The 11,742-nt window shown below is 41.2% G+C and overlaps 1 protein-coding gene across 1 annotated transcript in view; it reads right to left on the minus strand.

Moving 5' to 3' along the window:
• The window catches only part of NHSL1 (NHS-like 1), a 51,183-nt gene that overhangs the window by 36,075 nt on the left and 3,366 nt on the right, over positions 1 to 11,742 (minus strand). The gene's annotated exons all lie outside the window — the stretch shown is intronic.

Genomic DNA, 11,742 nt, shown 5'->3' on the forward strand with positions numbered 1-11,742 from the left:
AGAGTGTGACAATACGTTAGTGCTAGCTGAGCCAGGGACAGAAACACTCTTGGCTGGACCCAGTTCCTGAGGACATGCAGTCAAGCTCAAAGTCATAATCTTGTATGATCTGAGATGTGCAACAATATTATTGTGCCCCAGATTAACCAGTTTTGTTTACACAAACACTGACTATTCATCCAGGAGGACCAGAAAAGAGCCACTGCCTTGGCAGTTGTGGTTGTTGGCTGCGCTGGATTGTGCCACAGCATGAAGGCTGGAACTACCTCCCTTTCCTCCCTCCGCCGCTCTGGGGCTGAGGGTGTAGTGGTGCTGCCTGCCATCTGCTGCTGCTCTGCAAGTGCTTTTCTGGCTAGGTAAAACTATAGATTAGTTCTTGTCCTTCTCCTCTTCTAGCAATACCTTAAATTTCAAAACCTCCTCTGTATTATAAACATTGCTTAAAAATTACTCTAGTCAATTCTAATATATCCCCACTTACGCGGTACAAGTTAAACCATTCCTAGAGAAGAAAATTTTGCCTGAAGTTGAGTTTTGCTGTTCACAGGGTGGTTTTAGTTAAATGTCAAGTGCATGTGAAAAGTGGTCAAAAACATTTTAAAAGCCCCCTCACCATTTCCAGTTATTGGAACAGGGTAGATTTGATGTTCAGGAGATGCACTGTAGAAGAAAACATGTTAAAGCTGTCAGTGCCTGACATCATTATGCCTGAGTCGCTGTCATGTACCCAACCACTCCTACATCTGCTCAGGACTGTGGTACCACAGGGTTTGCCAAATCCTGGCATTAGGCAGAAGTGTGCTGGGGATGTGCTTCTCACCAACAGCAGGTGAGCGCATCACCCTTCTCCGTTCTCTTCCCATCTGGTAAATAACTGAGGGAATGGACAGGTACCAGCAGCACCACTCTGAGAGTGATGTTCTCAACTGAGCCAAGGGTGATACTGTACCATAGTTTTGCGTCACAGGAACTGAATTCTGTGCTGTTTTGAGTAACTCAACCTCTCCACGTAAAACCTTACAGCCTCTGTGACAGGCAGCCAGGCCAAGTGTATGAAAATACCTCCCAAGGCATCTCAGCCCAGATCTCCTCGCCCATTTTATACAAGGAACATGCATGTAATTGCATCTGACCCTGAGCTGGTAACACACAGTAGCAAGTCTTGCATACAGAAGTGATTTACTGCTTTTCCAGCAACTTGAAACCATATTCTTACATGACCATTTGAGCCACAAATCACCGGAGTTAACAGAAGGCACAGCACTGATATCTCAATAACTTGTTTGACATGGTATTACCGTGGAAAACCTTGTCTTCTTGGTCAGACCTACACATCACTGCTGCGCGGCAGAAGGATGACTGGGTTTGCTGGGAGGGAACTGCATGTGTTGGCTCTTTTCTTTAACCAGCTTTGGTAACATTTCATACCTGCTAAGCTCCTACCGCAAAAGCAGTCACAACATTTTAAAGTTTATGTAAAGTAAAATGCATTGCCCTGACAGCAGCAGACCTGATGGATTCAAGTCAACAGCTACTTCATAAAACTATTCTTTTTCCTGCCCCTTATTGACCTGGCTGCAGGAAGAATGGCATCAGGTGCTGGTTTTCAGGCCTGGAACCCATCAGTGCCTGGGCCATCTTCCCACGGTGCAGCCCCAGCAGCAGTGCAGAGCTGCAGATTTCTGCCACCACCCTGGACCTGTCCTCCACGCCTCAGGCCTGAGCGTGCAGCCATCACTCACCACATTAGCCCTAATGAGATTACTCGTGTAAGTAAACACTGCTCATGTGACTGGTGTAGGATCAGGTCTTAAGCTCTGTAGCTGTCCACATCCACATGTATGCTCGACATGCTCATGAGCATGTATTAAAGAATATAATATAAAAAAATATAACCACTTGTCTGTGTTTCTAAATATTTATTAGTAATCAGTAAAGACACTGGTTAAAAAATTAAACTACCATGATATTCACAAGTATACCAACTTAGAAACTTGGCATCTGGGTTATTCAGACATCTAAATAGCTCCAACTTGCTTGGCGTAACTAGCCATCCCACTGGATGGATCGAGCAATGGAAGACAGAACGAGAATGTCCCAGAAACATCTGAATTTGCCTCATATCCAAGAGCAGCACCTGGAACTTGATATCAGTTGCTAAAACCCAAGGAAAGTGTCAGCTGGACCAGGGGCAGCTTCCCAGAGGGGCAGATGTGCTGCCTGCCTGGCAGAGCTGCCCAAGGCCACCAAAACTGAAACTCCTGGGTACAGGGAGAAAAAGGGGAAAGACCAGCACGCGCTTGGCTTGCCTTTGCACCATCTCCTGTTAACTCCTTGTCCAATGAGAAGGGACAAGCGATGAGCTGACAGCTGCATCTCCATGCTTGAAAAATCATCTCAGCTAAAGTCAGGGTGACTTCTTAGCAGAGCCTTTCATGTTCTAACTTGTATTTGGTAGAGTGGGATTTTTTCTTACCTTCTTTTTTTGATACTGTAGAGAGGCTATTAACTGCAAGAGTCAGCTAAACTGTCAACTACAGAAATAAATCTGCTGACTAGTATATTAAAACACATTTATCCATTCAGTGCACACATCACCAGAAAACCACTGCGCTCCCTGAGGTCAGAAATCTTCAAACACTGTAGCCAGCCCCTTCTGTAAATGCCCACAGACCATACTCCTCCTGAAGTCACAACTACACACGCTGTCTTACAAATAGCTTTTCAAAATTTCACCTAAACCCAAGCAGGCTGTAGTACAATATACATCTGTTTTGTAAAAGAAAACATTTTAAAATAGCCCATCACTTTATAGGCCACAATGCACTTTAATAATCAAAGTATGTACTCTATCACTACTTCTTGTTTTAAAAGAACCTTCTGTTTCAAAATGCCTCTCATTTTAATTTACTTCATGAGTATTTTTAAATTGTATTTCCAGTTGAACCAAGACAACTAAGACCTCGTGGGTTTATGACAGACAGGCATGGGTGTCAGAAGACCTGGATTCCCAGCCTGGCATTGCTGCATCCAAGAAAATCACTCCGGGTTAGCTCCAGTCAAGAACTTACATCCACAAACAGACACAGCACCACCTGAATTTCAGGTATGTGCTTCCTAAGCACTTCAGGATAAAGATAACTAAAGAAGAACCTGAGGTGCCCTGACTCTCATCCTCACCACACCAGTGATGACCAGCACTGGGTCCAATGCTGCAGGCATTCCTTCTCATGAGGGCAGGAGAATGTAACAGAGATTTCAACATCTTCTGAGGATGATGTGCTTTTCATCCAACAGCTGCTTAAAATAAAGGGTTGCAAGTTAAAGTATTTTTCATGTATATATAAATTTAAATTCTTCAAGGATTAAATGAGCATAGGCTAGACCTCCAACTTCCTAACACTGTGCTATGAACACTAGGCAAAAAGGTTGCCACCTGAAATAGTGATGCTTTGTTTGGGACTGGTCATATTGGTGCACACCAGGAAATGCTCTGAGCACACCTACCTGACTGGGACCTCTTCAGAGGGGGTAGATGCCCCTCTGCCTACTTGCAGTGCTGTATTAAGATGCAGATGAGACCAGGGTAACTCTGGACTATGCAGTTAATCAGGGAATTCCAGGGAGGTAACTTTTCAAGATAAAGAGCTGGTTGAGAATGATTATGCCTGGGACTGTAATTAAAGCAGACACCCTAGTTCAAAGGTCTCTTTGGTCGGTATAGCTAACTAAAATTGCTGCCTTTTGCTCTGTGCCTCTTTGTGAGTCCCTCATTTGTAAACTGGGGATAAGAATGCACAGCTCTCTGTGTGTGGATAAAATAAGCTGTACAAAAGCACAGCTGTACAAAGGCAATCTTGTTTTTTGACAAATATCTCATGCTAAGTATGACTTTAAAAAAAGCAGCTCAATTTAATTCCAATGCAGCATCTATTTTCATCCCTGGATCTAAATGAGGTAGACAGCTTGCCTCTACCACTTTATATTCCTCCCAAAAATTCATTCAACTTGGATCAAATCCCATTTTCCTCATATGTATAAACCCCCATATCATCTGCAGAACTTGACTATCACAGAGAGTGCTTCTATATCAAAGCTTTAAAACATGTTGTAAAGCCATAGCAATGATGCACTTGAGTAACAACTGAACTGTAACCAATGCTGACTGCAAAGCAAGTTCATGAACTTCAGCTGTGATATATCCGGTGCGCTGTTTCGTTCAGGCTCCCAGTTTAGTGAGTCAGGAATTTCAACAGATGTAGTGCCATGACAGCCCAGCTGGAAAAAACTTCTGCTCAACAGCTCAATCTAAATGCTTTGGCTAATCCTAGCCTTTGCCAATCTAGCTACCTTCTCTATTCTACACACCACCACCACCCCAAGGCAATTTGATATCGCCATTTCTGGTTTTATCAGTACATACAGAAAAGCGTAAAACAAGCTTGGAGACTGAATACTGGTACCCAACACACTTCTTCCACAAGCAAGTACCATATGAAGTGGCAGGTTTTTAATCCATTGGCACAACTTAAATCATTTACTGCAATACTTTCTTATTTGATGAGTAACAAGAAAGGTCTGTCAGACTTTTTGAAGACTGTTATACATGTCCCCTCTCTTTAACAAGCAGCCAAGCCCAGCCACACAGGTATCTTTTAGTAACAGATGCTGTGCAGAGTTTCCCAGAAACAAAGATGTCTTGGGCTCCACAGGTTGAAGGTAATCCCAACAGCAGGCTGTTGGACTCCGTGATGGAGAAGTCTGTTGAACGGGTGCTTCAAAGAAGCCTTTACTGAAAGCTTTTATGAAATGTATTTATGTTGGGTGTATTCCCTCCAACACACAAGTTCTCACTTTCTCACTGGGAAGGGCATCCTGACATGGTACCTAGATGCCCAGCCAGGCAGGGAAGCCCACCATTCCGGACTGGCTTCTCCAAGTTGCTTCAGAGCTCAGCTGTACACATACTTGTAGTAGCGCGAGGATAAGGCATGAAAGCACAACATTAAAGTAAAGCAAGTCTGCAGGTAATTTTCAAGGCTCCAAATCAGATGCAAGTCTTTAAGAAGGATCCAAACTAAAAGGAACCCTGCAATGTGAAAATACCTTTAACAGGGTTAAGTCACGACGAACATGTTGATCGTTCCTTTCTTTCTTCTCTTGAAGCTTTTAAAAAACAAATACATTTAATCCGACCTGAAATTTCCAAGGTAATCTGCATGATTTAGCCATACACAAAACCTTCCTAATGACACCAAAATGCAACAGCCACGACAAATTATATTTGTTAACAAGCTGTCTCTAGGGAGTGCTCAAAATAATTATCACCATTTGCCTTGTGCTAATTTAAATTTCTGAAGTGTGTTATACAACTACATTTAGTGGTAACAAGATGTCTGAAGTTTTAACAGTTTACTTGCTTCCTTTTGCATGTTTGATGCTGGCATTAAAATAATTCTCGCCACTCTTGCTCTAGCATTTTTATGGATATTTGTTGTTTCTTAGACAACTGAACACAGCTAATATAAAAATACAAAGGGAGTCTTTATTGGTTTTCCTCCAAGGACACAATGTTAAACTTAAACCTACCTAAAATGCTGTAAACAAGCATGTATAACACTCCAATCTAAGAGGAAGGAGGAGAAAAAAGCAAAAAGGGAAACGAGTGAAAGCCTGATATTCTTTGTGGTGGAAGTTGCTTTACTAGCACTGAAACAACTACACCACAGATAGCAACAGTTCAAATTTATTCTCTCCACTAAAAGCACAGATCTAAAATGGGGTGAGGTTCAATAAGCTTCCAGCTCAATCTTCCTAATAATTCAGACTTATATCATAAAACATTAATGTTTTCACACATCAATCAGGTTTAAGAAAAACAATAGTATCATTAGTATTATTTTAAAACAATTTTCCTCTTTTAACCCTTTCACTATAAGTGTCTTCACTTATCATGTATATCAGGCAAACAATCTACATATAACCATCCTGTATGTCTTTACACTCAGCACTGTACCATGATTGAACTGAAAAATAAGGAACCCAAATGCTTCCACATAGCTCATTTTTTCAGCACAGAGCAGCTTTCAAACACGTGCAGTGTAGACTCCCAGTCAAATTCTGTTAGTTTCACTTGAATATTTCCTCTTTAAATTCCTTACTAGAAAGGGCAGTTGGAGTATGGAACTTGGCCAAAACCATCAACAGATGTACTGTGAATTATTTTAGAAGCAGTAAAAAGGGCAGGATACATGGGCAGAACCTCTGGTACTAACTTGACTACTGAAACTAAAATAATGAGAAATAAGTTGATTTCTATTTTTTTATTTTACAGCTCCAAGGCCCTTCCAGAACATATGGTCTACTCCTGGCCTTTAATGGTCTTTTACTTCATTAAGGTTTCCAGTTGCTAGGAAGCTCACATCCTGACATGTCTCTGAACCTGAATCAGACCTATTGTTAATATGAAGTGGTTCCCCCTATTTTGCAGCTCTTTAATGAAACATAAGATTATTTTAAGTCCGTAATCTTCTCAGCAGGATTATCGACTAGTAGGGCTGACCCTAATATTGCTCATCTGAACAGTGATCTGGCAGATGCGCTGAGAAAACAAAGGCTAAACGCATACCTGTCTGGAGGGTCTTGCAACAAGACATAATAGAGGCTTTACGCGTATAACTACTTAAATCCGGTTTTATTTGACAATTCTAACCAGATGTCTTCTGGAAAACAAATCAAGTGTTTCAATCACTGCTGCTTAAATACATTCCTTGAATTTGGCCAACAGAGCTAAACAGAAGCTACAGTTAGCCAAACCCAGCTCTTCAAAAGATGAGATAATAAATGATTCATCACAGACGCATTGGAACAATGAGTCCTATATTATATACGTAGCTTGAATCAACACAATTACACGGGGGGAGGGGGGAGTGCACAAAGTACAGGCAGTTGTGCAGGAAGTCTCCACAGCTATAGCCTTAAAAGGAGCATTAAAGTCAGCATATAGACTGTTCCTACTATTTACAGTCACACTTTCCTTCGTATGTATCTGACGCCCTGTTATCCACTGGAAAGGACAGTCAGCCTGGGCAGTAACCCACAGTGTGTGACAACACTTTGCCCCTTATCTCCAATGTGAACTGAACAAAGAGAGCATCCACAAGACCCCTCAGGAGCTGGCTATCTCCTGACAGCCCAATACGGTTTCAGTCTGGCTGTGTTTGCCTTTTAACATTAACACAGTTATTTCGTCCCTTCCCTTAATGCCTGCTGTCTCCCATCTCATGAACAAGTGACAACATACAACAGTGGAGCTTGCCCTCCTCCATTTCTTTTTTCTTTTTTTTTTTTTAATATAAAAAATGCTCTACACTGCTAATTGTGGCAACTGGAAGATTAACTGCCCCATGGAAATCTTGGCCATATATGCCTTGCTCGGGGGCTCCCATCACTGCAACTTACTTACATCCACATTTGAGGAAGAATATAGGACAGCTTGAAAAATACAGAGGCAAAGTGAGTTCAGGCGTGTGATAAGAAACATTTTTCTGTTCCTTCACTTCACCACAGTCTGCAAGATTATCTAAGGCCAGTGCATTCCAGATTACTTTAGACTTTCCTTTTAGGACGCTCGACTTAGACCTGTGAACACACTGCTAATGCTGCAAACCCATCCAGAAGGTAGATAGGCATGCTTACGACACACTCCAAGCTGTTAAGCAAAGCAATGCTTACAGCAGTGCTGTGTCTCCTCCCCATCTTCATGCCTTATTGTGTGTCCTTTTTAGAATAGAGTACAGTTAGCAAAATGAGGATTTCTTAACAAGTATTTGAGTCATCATTGCTATATACTACTGCTGTTGTATTCGTGCTCCCACTGAAAACCACTGTACTTCAGGGACTTCTTCAGACAATGGTCCTTTAAATACAGCCATGCTGCACAGCAGCATCTGCCAATGCACTGTGTCAATGACGAGGGCTGCTTTATGGTGCTACCCTCTTGACTCTGGTTAAACATCCACTCAAACCCTCGGCCCCATAGACTGAAAAAGCTGTAAGAAACACTGCAGTATGTGGCACCTGCTCCACTAGCACCATGTCCTGGGTTCAGCTACAGCAGTCATTTTTCTCCTTCCTAGTAGCTGGTGCAGTGCTGTGTTTTTGACTTTCAGCCTGGGAACAATGCTGGTAACACCGATGTTTTTAGTTGTTGCTCAGTAATGTTTACTCTGACCAAGGACTTTCTCAGTTTCATGCTCTGCCAGGAAGGAGGGGAAGCCGGGAGGAAGCAGAGACAGGACACCTGACCCAAATTAGATAAAGGGGTATTCCATACCACAGCACGTCATGCCCAGTATATAAACTGTGGGGAGTCACCCAGAAGGGCAGATCACCGCTCAGGTCGGGCTGGGTACTGGTCAGCAGGTGGTGAGCAATTGCACTGTTGCATCACTTCTGTTTCTTGGATTTTATTCCCCATTTTTCCTATTTACTATTATATTTTTACTTCAAATATTAAACTGTTCTTATCTAAACACATGGGTTTTACCTTTTTCAGATTCTCCTCCCCATCAGGATGGGGAGAGTGAGCAAGCAGCTGCATGGTACTTAGCTGCTGGTCAGGGTTAAACCACAGCACTATGAAGTGCAGCTGAATTTGCTCTTCCACCCTAGCAGATTAAGCCACTGAGAGCTTTTATTTTAAATGTAGTAATGCAGCCTGGGTTAAACATATAAAGTCACTGATTTTAGTAACGACAACTTTAGATTTTAATATTAAGTTACATAAAGCCACTTCAGTTCCCAAGAACAGATACACTGTGCACCACAAACTTTCCAGCTTCAAGGTGCTGCATTTTCTAATTCAGATTAGTGGACAGTGCTGCTTTTTAAAACTTTAGGTGGCAGCTAAGCACCTGCATGCCTAAAGAAAGATAAATAGCTTTACCTCAGTTATGAATAAATTTGAATGCAAGATCCTCACATTTATATTTGAAAGCAGCTTCGTAAAGGAAAAGCACAGTATTTTATCCTTGACTTCAAAAGGGTAAAAGGCTAGTTCAGAGGTACAAAAATGTAAAACCTCTCACCCATGCAATATCTACTATCACATACTGCATATGCTTGCACAGTGTGATAAGCAGAGGATATTTCGAGACATACTATACTAAGTAAAATGTTAAACTGCACAAAGAATTAATGGAAAAAGTCTCTTCTACCTCCAAAGACAACACTGCTTCCTCTAAAGGTATGCAGAGACCACCAGACAGAGTACTTGATTTCTCTCAAGACAGGTTAGATATCATACATTTTAATATCTCTAGCCCTAACTTTTTATCCTTAAATGAATTTAAGAATAAGCAGAAGTAATAGCTTTTCTGCTCCTTAAGTGGTGCTTAAAAGTTTATTCTAGACAACAGGCAGCTTCCTATCTATTTCCCTGGATATTTTTAGCTAGGCCAATGCTGCCAAAAATTTGCTGTGAAAATTGAATGAGAATAAATAGGTTTGACCTTGCATTGTCTCAAAAGCTAGCCAGGATTTCATCTGGTTAGCATGAGATGGGTGAAAACACCTTTATCAGAATGAATATCTTGCTTGAATTATTTTGAAAGCTTTTAAACATTTAATATCTTTACAGGTGGTTTAAATGACTGCTTGTGCTCTACATGTGAATTACTATTTGTTAACTATGTTTTATACTTACTTTCCCATTCACTGGGGCAGCCATGAATGCAGTAACAAATTAACAGCCTGCAGTCAAGTTGCTATATACCAGCAATGTCAGATTTCACAGTCCAAACAAGAAGACCAGAGTCCAAGCAGGACTGAAAAACTTTCAAACATGTGTTTTAATGGTCTGAACTAGGTTCAGCCTTCAGGACCACATGGTCATGTTCACCAACGGTTGTGTCTTCCTCTAAAGGTAGGTTTAAATATACACAAATGATTTCTAAGTAGTGTTTCTCTCATCTGTTCTTAAAAGCCTCCAATGATTTCCTAGCCCTCCAAATTTATTTCAGCACTTTGGTATCTTTCCTGCAAGGAAGTTTCCCCTATTATCAAACTTAAGTATCCCCCACTGCCATGCATGCCCACTAGTTCATCTCCAGCTCCCCACGAAGAAAAATATAATTCTGCTTTTGTTCCACGTCTTCCCAGTTCATGCCAACACTTCCTGGAGAACAGGGGGATCCATCCCACTGCTTACGGCACAGAGTACAGCACACCTTGCCATCCAGCATCCTTCATTCCCCACTTTGGGTCACATACAGCCGGTTCTGTCCCATGTTTCACCTCAACCAGTGAATTTGAAACACTAAACAGATGTCAAAATGCAAGCTTCATCATCAAGCCAGAAAACAATTGAATTGAAGCTCCCATGACAGCCCAATGGTGCTTCTCACGAGACCACTTTTCTTCGAAGTTTTCAACGCTATAATCATATAGCACTGAATTCACATCCTACCCATTAAGAAGCTTTGGAAAACTCTGTCTTTTCTAAAGCAACATGTGGAAAAGCACATTGGCAGTTCTCACAATTACTTCACAATTTCAGCAGCGCTTTTATACTCCATGAAACTCAGCTCTGGCTAGAAAACTTTTAAGCCGATCCTCCAGATGTGAAGCACTGGTGTCCTCCTGATTTCACAGTGCTGGTTGAAGCCACAGCAGAGTAAAACCAGTAAAACTTCAGTCAGTGCCTCTCTTACTAATTGAGCCCGTTCGGGCAAGAATTAAATCACTGAAAATGGTGTTAAATTCATGCTGTAGCTACTACAGGCCACAGCAAGGAGTTATTTTAAAACTGCTCTTAGGGAATAAACACAGCCCAGGGAAAAAAGTAAAACAAATAAATAGCTGTTTCATTGACTATGTCAGCAGTTTGAGGTCTGGTGAAGGCAGGTTTTCAGTTTACTACCCTGGAAGTATGAAACCGAAATTCACTTCATTACCAAGGAGTCCTTCATCACATGTATGAGACCACTTATTTAAAACAAATGGCTAACTGGTAAGTTGTAGTAGTAGCTTTTGTTTTATAAAGAGCAGCAGCTCTAAAGAAAAATCCCAGCAGACTGAAGTAACTTCAGATGTGTAAGCTGGGGGAAGCAGAATATATTACTTAGTTTCACACAAATACATTAGATATAAATTTATTGAAACAGAAGATGAAACTGCAGTAGATAAATTTCTGAGAAAACACAAGAATATCAGAGTAACATTTTAGCCTGTGCAGTTTCTTTGATAATAGTCCCAAACAGAAAACAGAAAAATAGAAGAATGAGTAGTTTAAGTTTACAAAGACCTACCCACAAGCAGTATTCTTTTTAATCTAAAGCAGGCAAATATTTCTCTTTTATAAAGACCTGCTAAGTGTGCCTGCAAGGGAACAGTAAACATTTCAAGGCTAAAAGCCTGCACAAATGTATTAGTCCAATAATAAGCACAGAGGACACACAGGCTAGCTGCTGAGCCATGCATGAGCCACTAACCCTGGCTGTCAAGACTCCCTTATGAAATGATAACATAAAGCACCTAGTAAGAGATGGTGAAATTCAATTACCTGGAGAAATGGCAAGAGAAATAAAACATGGCAGCCAAATACTTCTCTATTCAGATGTACAAAATGAAGTTCTCTGCACATTTAAAAAGCAGAAATGTCATGTTAAACTAACAAGAATTACAACGTTCCTTTATAGCAGGTTAACTCTGCAAGGTCTTTAAGTACCTGCAGTTCCTGCT

The sequence above is a fragment of the Nestor notabilis genome, unplaced genomic scaffold (genome assembly GCF_000696875.1).
Source record: "Nestor notabilis isolate BGI_N333 unplaced genomic scaffold, ASM69687v1 scaffold10466, whole genome shotgun sequence".
In the NCBI taxonomy this organism is placed as follows: Eukaryota; Metazoa; Chordata; class Aves; order Psittaciformes; family Psittacidae; genus Nestor; species Nestor notabilis.